Below are 20,780 nucleotides of genomic sequence, written 5' to 3'. Positions count from 1 at the left end.
GAGCCCCCCAGCCTAATCCCACTTTCCCGCTCTCGGTCCGTAGCCCTGTGGGTTACGGCACTTCAAGTACACATCCAGGTACTTTTTAAATGTGGTGAGGGTATCTGCCTCTACCCCCCTTTCAGGCCGTGAGTTCCACCCCAGACCCCCACCACCCTCTGGGTGAAGACATTTCCCCTCAAACCCCCTCTAATCTATCTAGGCCCTAAGGTCTAGAACTCCCTCCCTAAACCTCTCCATCTCTCCTCCTTCAAGACGTTCCTTAAAACCCACCTTGTTGGCCAAGCTCTTGGTCACCTGTCCTACTATGGCTCGGCTTCAAAAGAGTTTCCATCGATAACGCTCTTGTGAAGTGACTGGGGGCATTTTTCCAGGTTCACGCAGAGAATTGTGGGGATCTGGAACTCACTGCCTGGAAGGGTGATGGATGCAGAAACCCTCACCACTTTTAAGAGATGGTTGAACGGGCACTTAAAGTGCAGTAACCTGCAGGGTTACGGACCTAGAGCTGGTAATTGGGATTAGACTGGATGACCTTTTGTTGGCCGACACAGATATAATGGTGAGTACTGCAGGGAATCGAATACGGCCAGGGTGATCTCCTGGACTAGTGTCAATCGCCGGGATGGGTCGGAGAGGAATTTTCCCAGATTTTTTCTCCCTAAATTGGCCTGGGTTTTTATCTGGTTTTTGCCTCTCCCAGGAGATCCCATGGCTCCGGTCGGGGTGGAGTGTAGAATGTTTCAGTGTAAGGGGTGTCGCAGTTGTGTGGGGTGGACTGGTTGGGCTGGGTGCTCTTTGCCTTTCCTTCATTGTTCATGGGTTTATATGTAACCTTCAGGGCTGCTGACCGAGGGCCGTGCGGCTCTTTGTCGGCCGGCACGGACACGATGGGCCGGAATGGCCTCCTTCTGCGCTGTAAATTTCTAAATGCGCTCTGTAAAGATAAGCAGTTGTGAATATGGAGATAGATAGATCTTTGGGCAATGAGGGAATGGAGGGATGAGGGTGGGAGAGTGGAGTTGTGGTCGGAGATCAGTCCGGCCCATGATCTATTGAGTGGCGGAGCAAGTTGGAGGGGCCACGTGGTGAACAGCCTGGGATGGGGATGGAACCGGTGGCCACATTAAGGAAAAACAACAACATTTGCATTTGTACAGCACCTTTAACGTCGTGAAACATCCCAAGGCGATTCACGGGAACGTTATGAGATAAGGTTTGACACCGAGCTGCACAAGTAGAAATGAAAAAACATAAGAAATAGGAGCAGGAGTCGGCCATTCGGCCCCTCGAGCCTGCTCCACCCTTTAATACGATCATGGCTGATCTGGCCGTGGACTCAGCTCCACTTCCCTGTCCGCTCCCCATAACCCTTCACTCCCTTATCGCTCAAAAATCTGTCTATCTCCGCCTTAAATATATTCAATGACCCAGCCTCCACAGCTCTCTGGGGCAGAGAATTCCACAGATTTACAACCCTCTGAGAAGAAATTCCTCCTCATCTCAGTTTTAAACGGGGGCCCCTTATTCTAAGACCATGTCCCCTAGTTTTAGTTTCTCCTATCAGTGGAAACATCCTCTCTGCATCCACCTTGTCGAGCCCCCTCATAATCTTATGTTTCAATAAGATCACCTCTCATTCTTCTGAATTCCAATGAATATAGAAACATAGAAACATAGAAAATAGGTGCAGGAGTAGGCCATTCGGCCCTTCGAGCCTGCACCGCCATTCAATGAGTTCATGGCTGAACATGCAACTTCAGTACCCCATTCTTGCTTTCTCGCCATACCCCTTGATCCTCCGAGTAGTAAGGACTTCATCTAACTCCTTTTTGAATATATTTAGTGAATTGGCCTCAACAACTTTCTGTGGTAGAGAATTCCACAGGTTCACCAATCTCTGGGTGAAGAAGTTTCTCCTCATCTCGGTCCTAAATGGCTTACCCCCCCATCCTTAGATTGTGACCCTGGTTCTGGACTTCCCCAACATTAATAAGAACATAAGAACATAAGAATTAGGAACAGGAGTAGGCCATCTAGCCCCTCGAGCCTGCTCCGCCATTCAACAAGATCATGGCTGATCTGGCCGTGGACTCAGCTCCACTTACCCGCCTGCTCCCCGTAACCCTTAATTCCCTTATTGGTTAAAAATCTATCTATCTGTGATTTGAATACATTCAATGAGCTAGCCTCAACTGCTTCCTTGGGCAGAGAATTCCACAGATTCACAACCCTCTGGGAGAAGAAATTCCTTCTCAACTCGGTTTTAAATTGGCTCCCCCGTATTTTGAGGCTGTGCCCCCTAGATCTAGTCTCCCCGATCAGTGGAAACAACCTTTCTGCCTCCATCTTGTCTATCCCTTTCATTATTTTAAATGTTTCTATAAGATCACCCCTCATCCTTCTGAACTCCAACGAGTAAAGACCCAGTCTACTCAATCTATAATCATAAGGTAACCCCTTCATCTCCGGAATCAGCCTCGTGAATCGTCTCTGTACCCCCTCCAAAGCTAGTATATCCTTCCTTAAGAAAGGTGACCAAAACTGCACGCAATACTCCAGGTGTGGCCTCACCAATACCCTGTACAGTTGCAGCAGGACCTCCCTGCTTTTGTACTCCATCCCTCTCGCAATGAAGGCCAACATTCCATTCGCCTTCCTGATTACCTGCTGCACCTGCAAACTAACTTTTTGGGATTCATGCACAAGGATCGGAAGAGAGGGCTGTGGCTGGTGAGGTGACCAGGGTCAGGGACCTGCTCGATGGCGGAGGAGTGGGCTGGATGGCACCAGACACGCTGGCGCGGCGCCTAAATTCTGCCAACGTCCGCCACGCGGCCGATGCCATCGAGTCGCTAAAAACAGCTCTGGGCCCTGACTCCGTTAGGTGCATCGAGGAGGCTCAAGCACGTGGGGAGATCCCGTCCAAACTGACCCCCGTCCGGACGGAATTCCTCATCGGCGCCAAACCCCGGAACCTCCCTCGGGGGCCGGCGCCTCACAACTTGAGCCGCCTCGGGGAAATCCCCTCCGTGCCTTTCAGTTCCGCGCGGAGGGGTTTCCTGTACGGGCTGCTCCTGCACACCCTCAACTTTGCCATCCTCGCCGGCCGTCCGGACACGCCATGGCGTACCATCTTGCCGTCCGGAGGAGGCGGGGGTCCCCGATGGAGGGCACTCTACGCAGGGGTCCTCCCACTATTCATCGGGGACTGGCCTGGAGGGTGGTGCACGGAGCAGTGCCGTGCAACAAATCTTTAAGCCGGTTCACGGACTCCCAGGCCGCCTGCAATTTCTGCGGTCTGGAGGAGTCCGTGTTCCATGTTTTTACTGAGTGCACGAGGTTGCAGCCCCTGTTCCATTATTTGAAGGGGCTGCTCCTGAAATTCTGGCTGCACTTCAGTCCCACTCTCCTGATCTTTGGGCACCCTGTGCGGAGGGGAGCGGGTAGGTCCGAAGGCCTCCTCGTAGGACTGCTCCTGGGCACGGCCAAGGGTGCCATCAGCCGGTCCAGGCAGCGGACGGTCGAGGGGGTTGTTCAACCTGACTGCCTGCCTCTCTTCCGCTCTTACATCCGGTCCAGGGTGTCCTTGGAGATGGAGCACGCGGTGTCCACCGGTACGCTCGCGGCCTTCCGCGAGAGGTGGGCACCGGAGGGACTGGAGTGCATCATCACGCCCGGCAACCAAATTTTAATTTGATTTTACGTTTTTAAGTTTAATTTGTTTTAATTGCCGGTGCTTTTAGTGTCCCCCTTCCCTTTTATAGGGGGCACTGGGGAAAATTGTGATTTTAGTGCCCAAAAAAAAACCAAAAAAAGAAAAACACAAAAAAAAAAGGGGGGAAAAAAAAAAAGGGCCTTTTAAATGTCTGGAGTGTCACCCAGGTCGGGTGGCACCGTTTAATGTTTTATGTTTTGCAGGTGAACTCCAAAAAGAGTTTCATGCACAAGGACCAATTGTGGAGCAGTGGAGGCGTGTCCTGCTCAGTAGGAGCTGAGCTGCAGAGAGAGGAGCAGCTATCAACCTGTGCTCCTGCCTGGAGAGCCCTGAGACCAGCCCAGGAAGAGAAGGAAGGAAGGGGCTTCACCACCAACTTTCACCCAGAGGGAGAGGAGGAAAAAAGAAAACTTTTTTACATCTTTACCATTTCTGCAAAGCGTTGGAGAGAGGGGGAAAAGACCAACAACAACAACATCCAGTGTGGAAGGAGGGGGACTCTACCATTCTACAGGTGGGTGTGGGTGCATTTCCCAAAAAGACTTTGTTATATCGGTGGGGGGAGGAAAGAAGACCACTGAGGGCCGGAACATCGCGGGGGGTGTGTGTGTGTGTGGAAGTGTGCGTGGGGGCCTTGCTTACAACTAGGCCCCCCCCACAATTGGAACCCCCCCCACCCCCCACATTTGCCTAGCCTGGGATAGCTGGAGCTACCAGGCTGAAGATCTTTCTCATTTACCCTATTAACATCGTTAGGAGTGTGTGCCTGGTGGCTCTAGCTGCCCCAGGTGAAGACGTCTTCTCCCCCCACCTGAAGACCCACCCCAAGGACTGTGTTTTTTTTTTGTGTTTTGCCATCTGGGGAGTGCACCCACCCACAGCTGCGAGGGGAGACCTGCCCTCGCAGTTCCCCCCCCCTTCCCACCCCCTCTCTCTTTCTCTGTTACTCTGTTTCTCCCCTCTCTCTCTGAGGCCCCTTACTCCTAATTTAAAAAAAAACAATTAAGACACTGAGCAGAGGGAACAAGGCCCCTCCCCAATCATTAACAAGGGGAGAGGTGTGCCTCTTTCAGAGCTCCCTCTGTTCAAACACCAACGAGGCTAATAAAGACCATTAAGACCTGTGACTTTGGGGTGGGTGTAGCCCTTAAAGGGACCCCGTGATGGCGACCCCATCCACGCCGGTGGCAGGGCCAGCGAAGACATATGCGCAGGTGGCAACCGCTTCCACGGCACCTCCTGCGCCACCCGCTGCCCTGCCACCATTCAGACTCATTACGAAGAAACACGGGGTCAAGAGCTACACTCACCCCACAATGAGCATCGAGGAGTGCGTGCGGGCGATGGCTGGGGTAGTCGGCCCCTCGGCCATTGTCGCGGCCTCCAAGATGTCTGGGAAGGCTGTTTTCTTCCTGGGGTCAGAGCGGGCGGTGTCCCTGGCCCTCGAAAGGGGGCTCACGGTGGGCGGGACGTTCCTGCCGGTGGACCCTCTCGAGGCCACCGCGCAGAGGGTCATCGTGTCGAACGTCCCACCCTTTGTTCCCGCTGAGCTCCTCCTCCCTCACCTACAACAACTGGGGGAGGTAAGGTCAGGGATCAACCCCATACCGCTCGGCCTCAGGGAGAACAGCCTGCGCCACGTGTTCTCCTTCCGCCACCAGCTCTTTGTCCGGCTGGCGCGGGAGGACACGACGGAGGGAAATTTTAATGTGGTGCACGAGGGGACTGCCTACCGCGTCTTCTGGACGTCGGACGGCGTGCGGTGCCATGCCTGCAGGGAGGTGGGGCACGTTCGCAAGAACTGCCCCGCCTCCAAGGCCGCCAAACCACCGAAGGCGGCCAAGGCTGGCGCCGCCGCCACCCCTCCCCCTAGTTGCGTCCGCGTACCCGGAGCCATGGGTGCGCGGGCATCGTCGGAGGCCTTTGTTTTCGGGGCCTCCGGCGGGGGGGAGGGAGAGCGTCCGAACGGAAGGAAGGCGCGGGACAAGGCAAAACATCCAGAGGCGGGTCCCCTCGGTGCGCCAGATAATTTGACCACCGCGCTCAGCCCAACCCCGTCACCGGCGAGCGCGGGGTGCCCCGAGCCCGTGCCCGAGCCCTTGAATAACACCACAGAGGGGCCCGGGCGCGGGCAAGAAAAGGAAAAGGGGGGGGCGGAGCGGGAGGCCTCGGCAGACATGGAGGTCTCCCTGCCTCCGCGCGCCCCCAGGAACAAAAAGAGGCACCGCCCCAATGAGGCGGAGGGGGAACAACATCCCTCCGCGGAGGAGTCGGTGCCCGCCGCGTGTCCCGCGTCCCCCACCAGCGCCCCCAAGCTGCGCCGTAGGCGAGAGGAGTCTGTCCCCGGGGAGGGTGAGACAGTTGAGGCTGCCCAGCCTCAGCCTCCCGGGGATGGCGGGGAGGATCTGCCCGTCGTGGGGGGCATGGGGACCGCGGAGGAAAGCATTGCCGCCGGGCCGGGCGTCCCGGGGACTGAGGCGGGCGGGGCCGAAAAGGCCGAACCTGAGCCCGCCCAGCCAATACCCAACTTCCCCCGGGATTTGCTCGACCCGGCAGAGAATGAAACAACTGATTTTAATGATACTGTACATGCTGGGCCGGGGGGTGGCAGCGGGGAGGGGGAGGAACACCCACCCTCGCCCCTTACTTTGGAGCTGGAGCACTTGGGGAGCCTGGGGATTTCCTATGGCCGGGTCTCTCCTTGTTCCCCGGTTCCTGGGGCGGAGGGGGAACCCCTTCCGCTGTCGTTTCCCGACCCAGCACCATTTTTAAAAGAGCCCAGTGGGGACTCCTCTGCCGACGATCCTGGGGGTGGGATCGGGGCAGAGCCAGGGCCGGTTGGAGCGGCCGGTTCATTTGCCGTGCCTTGTGCGGTCGATGGGCCGGCTGCTGGCGGCCACCTCCCGGAGGAGGACGGGGACTCGGTGGGGGACGCGGGAGAAGAACTAGAGACCACCGCCAGCGAGGCGGTGGATCTGCTCGCGGCCGCCGCCGAGACCATCCTCATTCCTGCAAAGGAACTCCGGGACTTTTTGGCCCAGAGCCGGGGTCGCTGCAACCAAGCCCGACTGGCCCTGGAAAAATGGTCCGAGCCAGAGCTGATCAAGGCGTCCGTCCGCGCCGCCGTTAAAACCTTGGCCGCGGGCGGGCCCTTGACAAAGGCGCAACACCTTGAGCTGCGCGAGCTTGAGGGAGCTCAACAAAAGACTCCGCTCCCTCCCCCACAATAGGTTAAGGTAGAGGTTGCACTATGCTTTTGCCATGAAGATAACCATAGCCAGCCTCAACATCAACGGCGGCAGAGGGGCACGCCGTAGATTTGACAATTTTTCGCTCCTGCGGGAGGGGAAATATGCGGTGTGCTTCCTGCAAGAAACCCACACCGTTCCGGGAGACGAAGCCACGTGGCTCCTGGAATGGCAAGGAGAGGTCCGCATGAGCCACCTCACCGCCATTTCTAGTGGGGTGGCCATCTTGCTGGGCCCGCATTTTCAGCCGGAGATCTTGGGGGTCGAGGAGCCAGTGCCAGGCCGCTTGCTGCACGTAACGGTTCGCCTGGGGGACGTGCCGCTCCATCTCGTGAACGTGTACGCCCCTCAGCCCGGCCCGCAGCAAACGCGCTTCTTTGAAGAGGTGTCCGCTCTTCTTGGCTCCGTCGACGTCGGCGACTGCATTGTCCTCGGGGGGGATTTTAACTGCACCCTCGAGGCGAGGGACTGCTCCGGTGCCCCGCAGTGCATGACGGCGATGGAGAAGTTGAGGGACCTGGTCGGGTCCTTCGACTTGGTGGACGTCTGGCGAAATCTCCACCCCGACTCCAGCGCCTTTACTTGGGTGAGGCCTGGAGTAGGATGGTCCAGAGTCGACCGTCTTTACGTGTCTCGGGCGTACGTTTCCTGCGTCCCGGCGGCCTCCATGCGGCCGGTGCCGTGTTCGGACCACCACCTGGTGTGGGCGGAGCTCGCTTCACTCCGCGCGAGGACGGGGTCCGCGTACTGGCACTTTAACAACGGGCTGCTGGAGGACGTGCGGTTCCAGGACTCGTTCCGTCGATTCTGGTCCGACTGGAGAAGGAAGCAGGGGGGCTTCCCCTCCTTGAGGCTATGGTGGGACGTGGGCAAGGCTCACGTCCGCGTCTTCTGTCAAGAGTACGCGAGGGGGTCGACCAAGAGGCGGGCGGCCAGAGTCGGGCGCCTAGAAAAAGAGGTGCTCGACCTGGAAGCCCGTCTCGGTCAAGTCGTCCAGGACCCGGCCCTGCGGACGGTGTACGAAGCGAAGAAGGCCGCGCTGAAGGACCTGCAGCTCGTCGGGTCCCGAGGCGCGTTCGTGAGGTCGCGGATCCGGTTCCTGCGGGATCTGGACCGCGGCTCCCCCTTCTTCTACTCGCTGGAAAAAAGGCAGAGTGTCCGTAAGCAGCTCTTGACGCTGCTGGCCGACGACGGCTCTCTCGTCTCGGATCCGGAGGGCGTCAACAACAGGGCCCGTGAATATTACGGGGCTCTGTTCTCTCCGGATCCGTCCAGCGAGGAAGCGCGTAGAGTTTTGTGGGAGGACCTGCCGAAGGTCAGCCCGGAGGGCGCCGGAAATCTGGAAGCTCCGCTAAGCCTGGCGGAGCTGACCGGTGCCCTCGCCCGGCTCTCGAGGGGAAAATCCCCGGGGCTGGACGGGCTGACCGTGGAGTTCCACAGGGCGTTCTGGGACGTCCTGGGGGGCGACTACGCGCGGGTCCTGGGGGAAAGTCTGGCGACCGGGGAGATGCCCCTCTCTTGGCGCAGGGCAGTCATCGTCCTGCTGCCTAAGAAGGGCGATCTCCGCCTCCTTAAGAACTGGCGCCCGGTCTCCCTCCTCAGCACGGACTACAAAATCTTCGCCAGGGCGATGTCTGCTCGCCTTGGTGCCGTGCTGGACCACATGATCCACCCCGACCAGTCCTACACGGTCCCGGGCCGGACAATCCACGATAACATCCATCTGGTCCGGGACCTCATCCATTGTTCCCAGGAGGCTGGTCTGTCGGTCGCCTTCCTATCCCTCGACCAAGAGAAGGCGTTCGACAGGGTGGATCACGACTATCTGCTCGGAACTCTGCGCGCTTTCGGGTTCGGGACGCATTTCGTCGCCCGGATCCGACTTTTGTACAACGCCGCGGAGTGTCTGATTAAGGTTAACGGGTCCTTGACGGCGCCCCTTCGCTTTAGGAGAGGGGTGCGCCAGGGATGCCCCATGTCCGGCCAGTTATACGCCGTTTGCGTGGAGCCTTTCCTGCGCCTCTTGCGGACGAGGTTGACGGGACTGGCTCTGCAAGGGCCGGGCGTGGAGGTCGTCCTCTCGGCTTACGCTGATGACGTGCTCCTCGCGGTAGAGGATCCCGCTGACCTGCGGAGGATGCGTGAGTGCCAGGAGATTTACTCGGCCGCGTCCTCCGCCAGGATCAACTGGGAGAAATGTTCCGGACTCCTGGTGGGTCAGTGGCGGGTGGACTCCCTGCCGGAGGAGCTCAGGCCTTTTGCCTGGAGCACGACCCATCTCCTCTATCTGGGAGTCTACCTTAGCCCCGACGAGGGAGCCTGGCCGGCGAACTGGCAGGAGCTGGAGGCCAAGGTCGCCGCTCGCCTAGGGCGCTGGACAGGACTGCTCCGAGTGCTGTCCTACAGGGGTCGAGCGCTAGTCATAAACCAGCTGGTGGCCGCAATGTTGTGGTACCGGCTGGTCACTTTGACCCCTCCCCCTGCGTTTGTCGCCAAGATACAGAAGAAGCTGGTGGACTTCTTCTGGAACAACAGGAAGCACTGGGTCTCTGCCGCGGTCTTGAGTCTCCCGCTTGAGGAGGGCGGTCAGTCGTTGGTGTGCGTCAGCGCCCAGCTCGCGACTTTCCGTCTTCAGACCCTGCAGAGATACCTTTACGTCGAGCCCCCTCCTAGGTGGTGCGCTCTGGCGAGGTATTTCTTCCGCAATTATGACACGCAGCTCCTGTTTGTGAACTTGGGGGGTGCCAGGACCGCCCTCCGGGAGCTGCCTGTCTTTTACAGGGAACTCATCAGGGTCTGGAACAAAGTCTCCACCAAGCGCAGCTCTCCGCCGGCTGGAGTGGCGGCCGTCCTGCAGGAGCCGCTGCTCGGGAATCCGTACCTCCACGGCCGAGGTTTCATGTGGCGGTCGGAAGAGAGGGCTGTGGCTGGTGAGGTGACCAGGGTCAGGGACCTGCTCGATGGCGGAGGAGCGGGCTGGATGGCGCCAGACACGCTGGCGCGGCGCCTAAACTCTGCCAATGTCCGCCACGCGGCCGATGCCATCGAGTCGCTAAAAACAGCTCTGGGCCCTGACTCCGTTAGGTGCATCGAGGAGGCTCAAGCACGTGGGGAGATCCCGTCCGAACTGACCCCCGTCCGGACGGAATTCCTCATCGGCGCCAAACCCCGGAACCTCCCTCGGGGGCCGGCGCCTCAAAACTTGAGCCGCCTCGGGGAAATCCCCTCCGTGCCTTTCAGTTCCGCACGGAGGGGTTTCCTGTACGGGCTGCTCCTGCACACCCTCAACTTTGCCATCCTCGCCGGCCGTCCGGACACGCCATGGCGTACCATCTTGCCGTCCGGAGGAGGCGGGGGTCCCCGATGGAGGGCACTCTACGCAGGGGTCCTCCCGCTATTCATCGGGGACTTGGCCTGGAGGGTGGTGCATGGAGCAGTGCCGTGCAACAAATTTTTAAGCCGGTTCACGGACTCCCAGGCCGCCTGCAATTTCTGCGGTCTGGAGGAGTCCGTGTTCCATGTTTTTATTGAGTGCACGAGGTTGCAGCCCCTGTTCCATTATTTGAAGGGGCTGCTCCTGAAATTCTGGCTGCACTTCAGTCCCACTCTCCTGATCTTTGGGCACCCTGTGCGGAGGGGAGCGGGTAGGTCCGAAGGCCTCCTCGTAGGACTGCTCCTGGGCACGGCCAAGGGTGCCATCAGCCGGTCCAGGCAGCGGGCGGTCGAGGGGGTCGTTCAACCTGACTGCCTGCCTCTCTTCCGCTCTTACATCCGGTCCAGGGTGTCCTTGGAGATGGAGCACGCGGTGTCCACCGGTACGCTCGCGGCCTTCCGCGAGAGGTGGGCACCGGAGGGACTGGAGTGCATCATCACGCCCGGCAACCAAATTTTAATTTGATTTTACGTTTTAAAGTTTAATTTGTTTTCATTGCCGGTGCTTTTAGTGTCCCCCTTCCCTTTTATAGGGGGCACTGGGGAAAATTGTGAATTTAGTGCCCAAAAAAAAAAAAAAAAGGGGGGAAAAAAAGGGCCTTGTAAATGTCTGGAGTGTCACCCAGGTCGGGTGGCACAGTTTAATGTTTTATGTTTTGCAGGTGAACTCCAAAAAGAGTTTCATGCACAAGGATCCCCAGGTCCCTCTGCACCGCAGCATGTTGTAATTTCTCCCCATTCAAATAATATTCCCTTTTACTGTTTTTTTTTCCAAGGTGGATGACCTCACATTTTTCAACATTGTATTCCATCTGCCAAACCTTAGCCCATTCGCTTAACCTATCTAAATCTCTTTGCAGCCTCTCTGTGTCCTCTACACAACCCGCTTTCCCATTAATCTTTGTGTCATCTGCAAATTTTGTTACACTACACTCTGTCCCCTCTTCCAGGTCATCTATGTATATTGTAAACAGTTGTGGTCCCAGCACTGATCCCTGTGGCACACCACTAACCACCGATTTCCAACCCGAAAAGGACCCATTTATCCCGACTCTCTGCTTTCTGTTAGCTAGCCAATTCTCTATCCATGCGAATACATTTCCTCTGACTCCGCGTACCTTTATCTTCTGCAGTAACCTTTTGTGTGGCACCTTATCGAATGCCTTTTGGAAATCTAAATACACCACATCCATCGGTACACCTCTATCCACCATGCTCACTATATCCTCAAAGAATTCCAGTAAATTAGTTAAACATGATTTCCCCTTCATGAATCCATGTTGCGTCTGCTTGATTGCACTGTTCCTATCTAGATGTCCCGCTATTTCTTCTTTAATGATAGCTTCAAGCATTTTCCCCACTACAGATGTTAAATTAACCGGCCTATAGTTACCTGCCTTTTGTCTGCCCCGCTTTTTAAACAGAGGCGTTACATTAGCTGCTTTCCAATCCGATGGTACCTCCCCAGAGTTCAGAGAATTTTGGTAGATTATAACGAATGCATCTGCTATAACTTCCGCCATCTCTTTTAATACCCTGGGATGCATTTCATCAGGACCAGGGGACTTGTCTACCTTGTCTACCTTGAGTCCCATTAGCCTGTCCAGCACTACTCCACTAGTGATAGTGATTGTCTCAAGGTCCTCCCTTCCCACATTCCTGTGACCAGCAATTTTTGACATGGTTTTTGTGTCTTCCACTGTGAAGACCGAAGCAAAATAATTGTTTAAAGTCTCAGCCATTTCCACATTTCCCATAATTAAATCCCCCTTTTCATCTTCTAAGGGACCAACATTTACTTTAGTCACTCTTTTCCGTTTTATATATCGGTAAAAGCTTTTACTATCTGTTTTTATGTTTTGCACAATCTTTCCTTTCTTTATTGCTTTCTTAGTCATTCTTTGCTGTCGTTTAAAATTTTCCCAATCTTCTAGTTTCCCACTAACCTTGGCCACCTTAAACGCATTGGTTTTTAATTTGATACTCTCCTTTATTTCCTTGGTTATCCACGGCTGGTTATTCCTTCTCTTACCGCCCTTCTTTTTCACTGGAATATATTTTTGTTGAGCACTATGAAAGAGCTCCTTAAAAGTCCTCCACTGTTCCTCAATTGTGCCACCGTTTAATCTGTGTTTCCAGTCTACTTTAGCCAATTCTGCCCTCATCCCACTGTAGTCCCCTTTGTTTAAGCATAGTATGCTCATTTGAGACACTACTTCCTCACCCTCAATCTGTATTACAAATTCAACCATACTGTGATCACTCATTCCGAGAGTATCTTTTACTAGGAGATCGTTTATTATTCCTGTCTCATTACACAGGACCAGATCTAAGATAGCTTGCTCCCTTGTAGGTTCTGTAACATACTGTTCTAAGAAACAATCCTGTATGCATTCTATGAATTCCTCCTCAAGGCTACCCCGTGCGATTTGATTTGACCAAACGATATGTAGGTTAAAATCCCCCATGATTACTGCCATTCCTTTTTCACATGCCTCCATTATTCCCCTGATTATTGCCCGCCCCACCGTGAGGTTATTATTTGGGGGCCTATAAACTACGCCCACCAGTGACTTTTTCCCCTTACTATCTCTAATCTCCACCCACAGTGATTCAACATTTTGTTCATTAAAGCCAATATCGTCTCTCACAATTGCCCTGATATCATCCTTTATTAACAGAGCTATCCCACGTCCTTTCCCTTCTTCTCTATCTTTCCGAATTGTCAGATACCCCTGTATGTTTAATTCCCAGTCTTGGCCACCCTGCAACCACGTTTCTGTAATGGCCACCAAATCATACCCATTTGTAATGTATAGGCCCAAGCTACTGAACCTTTCCTCATACGTCAACCCCCTCATCTCCGGAATCAACCCAGTGAACCTTCTCTGAACAACCTCCAATGCAAGTATATCCTTCCTTAAATATGGAGACCAAAACTGTATGCAGTACCCTGTACAGTTGTAGCAGGACTTCCCTGCTTTTATACTCTATCCCTTTGCAATAAAGGCCAACATTCCATTGGCCTTCCTGATCACTTGCTGTACCTGCATACTAACTTTTTGTGTTTCATGTACAAGTACCTCCAGGTCCTGCTGTACTGCGGCACTTTGTAATGTTGCTCCATTTAAATTATAATTTGCTTTTCTATTATTTCTGTCAAAGTGGATAACCTCACATTATAATCTATCTATTCATTGAATAAATTTAAGACAGAGATAGTTTCTGAACCGATAAGGGATTAAGGGGTTTTGGGGAGCAGGCAGGGAAGCGGACCTGAGTCCATGATTGGATCAGCCATGATCGTATTAAATGGCAGAGCAGGCTCGAGGGGCCAAATAGCAGACTCTTGCTCCTATTTCTTATGTTCTTATGTTCTTATGTTCTTATCTGCCAAATTTTTGCCCACTCACTTAGCCTGTCTATATCCCTTTGTAGATTTTTTGTGTCCTCCTCAAAATGTATTTTCCCACCCATCTTTGTATCATCAGCAAACTTGGTTCCATTACACTCGATCCCTTCATCCAAGTCACTAATATAGATTGTAAATAGTTGAGGCCCCAGCACTGATTCCTGCGGCCAACCGGAAAATATATCCCGACTCTCTGTTTTCTGTTAGTTAGCCAATCCTCTATCCATGCTAATATATTATCCCCAACCCCGTGAACTTTTATCTTATGCAGTAACCTTTTATGTGGCATCTTATCGAATGCCTTCTGGAAATCCAAATTAGGACAGGTGGCCAAAAGCTGGGTCAAAGAGGTCAGTTTTAAGGACTGTCTTAAAGGAGGAGAGAGAGGCGGAGAGGTTTAGGGAGGGAGTTCCAGAGCTTGGGGCCCAGGCAGCTGAAGGCACGGTCACCAATGGTGGAACGATGGGAATCGGGGGATGCTCAAGAGACGGAATTTGAGGAGGGCAGAGATCTCGGGGGGTTGTGGCGCTGGAGGAGGTTACAGAGATAGGGAGGGGTGTAGGGGCTGGAGGAGGTTACAGAGATAGGGAGGGGTGTAGGGGTTGGAGGAGGTTACAGAGATAGGGAGGGGTGTAGGGGCTGGAGGAGGTTACAGAGATAGGGAGGGGTGTAGGGGTTGGAGGAGGTTACAGAGATAGGGAGGGGTGTAGGGGCTGGAGGAGGTTACAGAGATAGGGAGGGGTGTAGGGGCTGGAGGAGGTAACAGAGATAGGGAGGGGTGTAGGGGCTGAAGGAGGTTACAGAGATAGGGAGGGGTGTAGGGGCTGGAGGAGGTTACAGAGATAGGGAGGGGTGCAGGGGCTGGAGGAGGTTACAGAGATAGAGAGGGGTGTAGGGCTGGATGGGGTTACAGAGATAGGGAGGGGTATTGGGCTGGAGGTTACAAAGATAGGGAGGGGTATTGGGCTGGAGGTTATAGAGATAGGGAGGGGTATAGGGGCTGGAGGAGGTTACAGAGATAGGGAGGGTGTAGGAGCTGGAGGAGGTTACAGAGATAGGGAGGGGTGTAGGGCTGGAGGAAGTTACAGAAATAGATAGGGGTGTAGGGCCAGGAGGAGGTTACAGAGATAGGGAGGGGTGTAGGGGCTGGAGGGGGTTACAGACATAGGGAGGGATGTAGGGGCTGGAGGAGGTTACAGGGATGGGTAGGGGTGTAGGGGCTTACAGAGATAGGGAGGGATGTAGGGGCTGGAGGAGGTTACAGAGATAGGGAGGGGTGTAGGGGCTGGAGGGGGTTACAGAGATAGGGAGGGGTGTAGGGGCTGGAGGAGGTTACAGAGATAGGGAGGGGTGTAGGGACTGGAGGGTGTTACAGAGATAGGGAGGGATGTAGGGGCTGGAGGAGGTTACAGAGATAGGGAGGGGTGTAGGGGCTGGAGGGTGTTACAGAGATAGGGAGGGGTGTAGGGGCTGGAGGTTACAGAGATAGGGAGGGGTGTAGGGGCTGGAGGGTGTTACAGAGATAGGGAGGGGTGTAGGGGCTGGAGGGGGTTACAGAGATAGGGAGGGGGCAAGGCCTGGACAGCCACGTCCATGTGAGTTCCTGGAGCACACCCCTCCCATGGCTGCATGGGTCCCCTCTGCTCACACTTTCTGATGTTGGCCATTCAGGGAATAGGGCACTTGCTGCCGCGCGCGGCATTGCGGGTATTGGCGCCGCCATGTAACAGCCATTTTCAGCCTCCCCTTTCATTTTTTCGGCTTTTAGCGCAGCGGCGGACGCCAGCTTTATTTTTTCGGGGAAGAGTAAGGTTGGGGTTGAGGGGCTGACGGGCGGGAATGTAGTGGGCTGGTTTTTTAGTGCAAAATTCCGCGTGGACGGCGGTGTTTTTGTGCGTTTTTGCCCGCTCGTCGCTCTTGCGCAGGCGCCCGCGGACGGCGCTCGGCGCACGCGCGGTGCCGGTGGGGGGGGGGGGGTGCCGGCCGGCCGCGCTGACGTGACGACGTCACGTGCCGGTGCAAGCGCCGTGGGGTTGAGGGCAGTGTCGGCGGGATGGCTGCCCCTGCAGGAAGCCCCGCCTCCTGGTGGGATTGTGATTGGGCCGCGGCCGCGGCCGCAGCGAGCGGATTGGAGCGGCGCGGCTGTCAGTCAGCCAGCCGGCCAGTCAGTGCAAGGAGGGGGCCCAAAGGCGGCTGGAGCGGAGCGAGCGCCAGGTGAGCCGCCCGGGTTCCCCGCGCGCGGGCCGCGGGAAGGTTCCAGCAGCTTCCAGATGGTTCGCCCGGGGGGGGCGGGTTGGTGGAAGGCGGGAGAGGGCGCGGGCGCTGATTGGCCGCCCGCCTCCCCTCGCGCCTTTTTTTTTCTCCTCCCTTTTCGTCCATTCGTCCAGGCCTCGGGCCCTCGTCGCCCCACAGCCAATCATGGCGCGCACGGCAAGATCCCACAACAGCAGGGGGTGGCCATTTATTTGTGCACAGCAAGATCCCACAGTGGGGATGGACAATCGGGCGCGCACTAAGATCCCAACCGCAGGGTAGAGAGTGGTCAATTGGTATGTGCACAGTAAGATCCCGCAGCAAGGATGACCAATCATCGTTGAGTGCACAGTAAGATCCCGCAGCAAGGGTGGCCAATCATCGTTGAGTGCACAGTAAGCTCCCGCAGCAAGGGTGGCCAATCATCGTTGAGTGCACAGTAAGCTCCCGCAACAAGGGTGGCCAATCATCATTGAGTGCACAGTAAGCTCCCGCAGCAAGGGTGGCCAATCATCGTTGAGTGCACAGTAAGCTCCCGCAACAAGGGTGGCCAATCATCATTGAGTGCACAGTAAGCTCCCGCAGCAAGGGTGGCCAATCATCGTTGAGTGCACAGTAAGATCCCGCAGCAAGGGTGGCCAATCATCGTTGAGCGCACAGTAAGATCCTGCAGCAAGGGTGGCCAATCATTGTTGAGCGCACAGTAAGATCCCGCAGCAAGGGTGGCCAATCATCGTTGAGCGCACAGTAAGGTCCCGCAGCAAGGGTGGCCAATCATTGTTGAGCGCACAGTAAGGTCCCGCAGCAAGGGTGGCCAATCATTGAGCGCACAGTAAGCTCCCGCAGCAAGGGTGGCCAATCATTGAGCGCACAGTAAGCTCCCGCAGCAAGGGTGGCCAATCATTGAGCGCACAGTAAGCTCCCGTAGCAAAGGTGGCCAATCATCGTTGAGCGCACAGTAAGCTCCCGCAGCAAGGGTGGCCAATCATCGTTGAGCGCACAGTAAGCTCCCGCAGCAAGGGTGGCCAATCATCGTTGAGCGCAGTAAGCTCCCTGACACAGGTTAACCATATTGTGAACAGCAAGATCCCACAGCAGGGTGGCCATGTTGTGCAGGGTAAGATCCCGTACAGCAGGTTAGATAGAGATGGCCCATTTTTTTGTGCGCGCGCAGTGAGATCCCACATGGGGAGGGCCAATCATTGTGTGCATGGTAAGATCCCGCAGCAGGGTGAATGGTTGCGATTTTGTTTTGTCCCGCGCCTCCCTCAGTTACCTTGGGTTTATTCAGTTGGGCGCTGGGTAGCCATTTTTTAGTGCACAGCATCATCCCACAGCAGCTCTGCCCCTTTCCCCCCCCCTAGCCTCGGTTACCCGGAGTGTTTTTCAGTAAGGTTATGTGGCAGCCAATACGTGCACAGCAAGATTCCACACTCCCCGTCTCTCCTTCCTCCCTCAGTTGCCCTGCGGAAATTCAGTCAGGATATGCAGCACCCATTTTGTTGTACTGCCAAGATTAACGACCAGATACTGTTTTTTTTTTAGTGATGCTGATGGAGCGATAAATATAGGCCCCAGGACACCGGGGAGAACTCCCCCTGCTCTTCTTCCAATAGTGGCACCGGGATCTTTTACATCCACCTGAGAGGGCAGACGGGGCCTCGGTTTAATGCCTCATCCGAAAGACGGCACCTCCGACAGTGCGGCGCTCCCTCAGTACTGCCCCTCCGACAGTGCGGCTCTCCCTCAGTACTGCCCCTCCGACAGTGCGGCACTCCCTCAGTACTGCCCCTCCGACAGTGCGGCTCTCCCTCAGTACTATCCCTCCGACAGTGCGGCGCTCCCTCAGTACTGCCCCTCCGACAGTGCGGCACTCCCTCAGTACCGCCCCTCCGACAGTGCGGCGCTCCCTCAGTACTGCCCCTCCGACAGTGCGGCGCTCCCTCAGTACGGCCCCTCCGACAGTGCGGAGCTCCCTCAGTACTGCCCCTCCGACAGTGCGGTGCTCCCTCAGTACTGCCCCTCCGACAGTGCGGCGCTCCCTCAGTACCGCCCCTCCGACAGCACGGTGCTCCCTCAGTACTGCCCCTCCGACAGCGCGGCGCTCCCTCAGTACCGCCCCTCCGACAGCGCGGCGCTCCCTCAGTACCGCCCCTCCGACAGCGCGGCGCTCCCTCAGTACTGCCCCTCCGACAGTGCGGCTCTCCCTCAGTACTGCCCCTCCGACAGTGCGGCTCTCCCTCAGTACTGCCCCTCCGACAGTGCGGCTCTCCCTCAGTACTGCCCCTCCGACAGTGCGGCACTCCCTCAGTACCGCCCCTCCGACAGTGCGGCACTCCCTCAGTACCGCCCCTCCGACAGTGCGGCACTCCCTCAGTACTGCCTCTCCGACAGTGCGGCACTCCCTCAGTACCGCCCCTCCGACACTGCGACACTCCCTCAGTACTGCCCCTCCGACAGTGGTCCCTCGAGTGTCGAAGATTAAGGGCGAGCTTGGGGGGGGTCAAATTCAAACCCGCACTCAATTTGTCATTTGCTAGGCCAAGGTATCGAGGGATATGGGACCAAGCCGGGCAGCTGGAGTTAAGAAGCAGACCAGCCACGATCTGATTGCAATGGCGGCAGGGTCTCGAGTGGCCTCCCTAAGATTTGGTGACGTGCCTATCTCCCTCGCGTCTGTGTGGTCCGTTTATTTCCTTGCCCGTAGTTTGGGTGGGAGACCGAGAGGTTCCTGGGAGGAGCCCACACGTGACTCCAGTCCCACACCGCACGTGGTCGACCTCACTGCACTCTGAAATGGGCCTAAGCACGGCGCTCGGTTGTACAAAACTCTCAGTAAGTGCCGAAAAATACCCCATTCACAGGCCTGATACGCCATTTAAATTCGCAGCTCCATCAGTCTCTCGGCCCTGGATTCCCATCCTGGCCTCTGATCCAACAGCATCCCAGGCCTTTTCCGTCTCGTCCCCTCTTACTCCAGTTACTTGGCTAGATTCCGAGAGGTCCATTTCTTCCAGCTCCACTTGAATGTTCGGGTGTCAACCTCTCTGATCAATCCATTCCTCCTGATCCTAACTTTCCTCGCCAATCAATGTCACCCGCTTCATTTGGTCCCTTATTGGGATTATATTCTAATTTGGTATTCTCTTCAAATTCCTCCGTGGCCTCCTCGCTCCCCCCCCCCCTCCTTATTCTCTAACCTCCTCCAGCCCCTACACTCCTCCCTATCTCTGTAACCTCCTCCAGCCCCTACACCCCTCCCTATCTCTGTAACCTCCTCCAGCCCCTACACCCCTCCCTATCTCTGTAACCTCCTCCAGCCCCTACATCCGTCCCTATCTCTGTAACCTCCTCCAGCCCCTACACCCCTCCCTATCTCTGTAACCCCCTCCAGCCCCTACACCCCTCCCTATCTCTGTAACCTCCTCCAGCCCCTGCACTCCTCCCTATCTCTGTAACCTCCTCCAGCCCCTACACCCTCCCTATCTCTGTAACCTCCTCCAGCCCCTACACTCCTCCCTATCTCTGTAACCTCCTCCAGCCCCTACACCCCTCCCTATCTCTGTAACCCCCTCCAGCCGCTACACCCCTCCCTATCTCTGTAACCTCCTCCAGCCCCTACATCCGTCCCTATCTCTGTAACCTCCTCCAGCCCCTACACCCCTCCCTATCTCTGTAACCCCCTCCAGCCCCTACACCCCTCCCTATCTCTGTAACCTCCTCCAGCCCCTGCACTCCTCCCTATCTCTGTAACCTCCTCCAGCCCCTACACCCCTCCCTATCTCTGTAACCTCCTCCAGCCCCTACACTCCTCCCTATCTCTGTAACCTCCTCCAGCCCCTACACCCCTCCCTATCTCTGTAACCTCCTCCAGCCCCTGCACTCCTCCCTATCTCTGTAACCTCCTCCAGCCCCTACACCCCTCCCTATCTCTGTAACCCCCTCCAGCCCCTACACTCCTCCCTATCTCTGTAACCCCCTCCAGCCCCTACACCCCTCCCTATCTCTAACCTCCTCCAGCCCCTACATCCGTCCCTATCTCTGTAACCTCCTCCAGCCCCTACACCCCTCCCTATCTCTGTAACCTCCTCCAGCCCCTACACCACTCCCTATCTCTGTAACCTCCTCCAGCCCCTACACCCCTCCCTATCTCTGTAACCTCCTCCAGCCCCTACACTCCTCCCTATCTCTGTAACCTCCTCCAGCCCCTACACCCCTCCCTATCTCTGTAACCTCCTCCAGCCCCTACACCCCTCCCTATCTCTGTAACCTCCTCCAGCCCCTGCACTCCTCCCTATCTCTGTAACCTCCTCCAGCCCCTGCACTCCTCCCTATCTCTGTAACCTCCTCCAGCCCCTACACTCCTCCCTATCTCTGTAACCACCTCCAGCCCCTACACCCCTCCCTATCTCTGTAACCTCCTCCAGCCCCTACACCACTCCCTATCTCTGTAACCTCCTCCAGCCCCTACACCCCTCCCTATCTCTGTAACCTCCTCCAGCCCCTGCACTCCTCCCTATCTCTGTAACCTCCTCCAGCCCCTACACCCCTCCCTATCTCTGTAACCTCCTCCAGCCCCTACACTCCTCCCTATCTCTGTAACCTCCTCCAGCCCCTACACCCCTCCCTATCTCTGTAACCCCCTCCAGCCCCTACACCCCTCCCTATCTCTGTAACCTCCTCCAGCCCCTACATCCGTCCCTATCTCTGTAACCTC

The 20,780-nt window shown here is 56.2% G+C and overlaps 1 protein-coding gene across 1 annotated transcript in view; it reads left to right on the top strand.

Annotated features, from left to right (window-relative positions):
* The first annotated feature begins 16,088 nt into the window (after nucleotides 1-16,088).
* The window catches only part of LOC139240117 (zinc finger protein 721-like), a 100,743-nt gene continuing 96,051 nt past the window's right edge, over nucleotides 16,089-20,780 (top strand). The window contains exon 1 of the mRNA XM_070868493.1: nucleotides 16,089-17,180. The gene's annotated coding sequence lies outside the window, so the exon portion shown is untranslated. The remainder of the gene's footprint in view (nucleotides 17,181-20,780) is intronic.

The sequence above is a fragment of the Pristiophorus japonicus genome, chromosome 30 (genome assembly GCF_044704955.1).
Source record: "Pristiophorus japonicus isolate sPriJap1 chromosome 30, sPriJap1.hap1, whole genome shotgun sequence".
Taxonomy (NCBI): Eukaryota; Metazoa; Chordata; class Chondrichthyes; family Pristiophoridae; genus Pristiophorus; species Pristiophorus japonicus.
The sequence above is the reverse complement of the archived record's forward strand: the minus strand, read 5'-3'. Positions and strand labels throughout refer to the sequence as shown.